The following is a 1,676-nucleotide window of genomic DNA, read 5'->3' as shown; positions in this document are numbered from 1 at the left end:
CTTGCTCTGTTTGTGCCGGGGCACAAACAGAAAAAGCCTGAATTTTGCCTGAAACTCTCAGACTGAAGAAGTCTCTTGGAGAAGAGACGAAACGTTTCATTAGAGAAGAACCCGTCCAGAAGACCTATACAAATTTTTTTCCTTTTGATTTTTTACCTGGATTACTGAGATGCATCAGGACATTTTTTATTTTATGTTTTAATTATGCTTTATTGATCCCCTGGTGGAGAAATTAATTCTCTGCATATTTCCCATTGAACGTGTGAGCGGTGGGATTTAAAATGTCTAATCTGGCATTTCAAATCTGGGTTTTTTGATGTTTAATTTTGGCTTTTAAATGTTGAATTTCAGATTTTTGGTTTCACTTCTGTATAATCCCTAAATTTCAAATACCCAAGCTTTCAAATTTGGAGTCTTAACAAACTTTCTCTGAAACTTTGCATAAACTTGTCAAAGAAAATAGCTGGATAGAAAAAAAACTGTAAAACATCTAAAGTGTGCTTGTTTGTTTTTCCTGCAGCAGTGACTCGATGCTGACAGACAGAAYGGAGAACAAGAAAGAAAAAGTCATGCAAGAGGAAATCATCACAGCACAATCTGCATCAGACAAGAGTCGACATGAACAAATCTGTCTCCACTGACATGGACAGGAATATGTGCAACGAAACTAATCAATGAAGACTTAAAAACACCTCATTGTGACTTATTCTAATCAATGGTTCAAGATGTAACATTAGTTTTACTTTCAGGTTTTGTTTTATTTGGTGTTGGTTCCTTTATTTTTGTCTGCGTTTTCAGATAAACGTTATTTAACGTTTCACGAAGCTAAATCTTTCCTCAAATTTAACGGTTTTTGCATTTAAGTTCATTATTATTCRTTGACCTGTTTTTAAATGACAACAAATTGAATCAATTAAAGGATAAAGATAGAGGAGATTATAAGATACACATGGGCTCATCTTCATGTTTGTCACAATCAAGTGTAAAAACTCCTGACATCCTGGAGAATGCAGTTTAGGAGCAGATGGCCGTCTTTCATGGGTTTTAAAGGGGTGTGAAATAGTTAGAATTTGAACAAAGTATAGTTGCACAACTTTTTTCTCTTTTCTAAAAACATGATTTCATGGGAACTTTGTWTGCTTAGTTTGGACTCTTCTGGAACTTAAACAATAAACTTCACTAAAACTTTAACTGATTGATGGTTGGACCAGGGGTCGCGTTAACGCGATATTTTCCATATTTCACCTTGTTTTTTACATGGTGATGGAAAAACCTGAAGRCCGTCCGTCACTTTGACAGATTGCAGTTAACTCCCCTGAGCTTTTAAGTCTAGATGACTTAATAAATAATCCAGGTGAGGTGGAGAAAAAAAATTAAACGAGGCTTCACAAGACGGCTCTGTGGCATCACACTCACACATGGAGACATTTTCTGTTTTAYGCAYGGAGCAGGTCYACATCATGGAGGYGTCTKAWTTTATCTAAAATAACTAAAAGGTTCCATCTGAGCATCATGTCAGATCTAGACACCAAACTGACTGCATCTCCAGGAGCTGACAGCGCAGTGAAGAGACAAGGACAGGAGGCTTTGGAGCAGGGGTGGGCAATCCTGGTCCTGGAGGGCCGCAGCCCTGCATGTTTTACTTGCTCCTCTGCTCCAACACACCTGGTTTGAAT

General features: G+C 37.7%; 1 protein-coding gene across 1 annotated transcript in view; it reads left to right on the top strand.

Moving 5' to 3' along the window:
* LOC106532578 (desmin) overlaps positions 1–1,191 on the top strand; it is a gene marked incomplete in the record, with an annotated part of 28,045 nt that extends 26,854 nt beyond the window's left edge. Inside the window, 1 exon segment of the mRNA XM_014028676.1 lies at positions 521–1,191.
* Between the last annotated feature and the right edge of the window lie 485 nt (positions 1,192–1,676).

The sequence above is a fragment of the Austrofundulus limnaeus genome, unplaced genomic scaffold (assembly GCF_001266775.1).
Source record: "Austrofundulus limnaeus strain Quisiro unplaced genomic scaffold, Austrofundulus_limnaeus-1.0 Scaffold795, whole genome shotgun sequence".
Lineage (NCBI taxonomy): Eukaryota > Metazoa > Chordata > Actinopteri > Cyprinodontiformes > Rivulidae > Austrofundulus > Austrofundulus limnaeus.
This window is presented reverse-complemented; position numbering and strand designations above follow the sequence as displayed.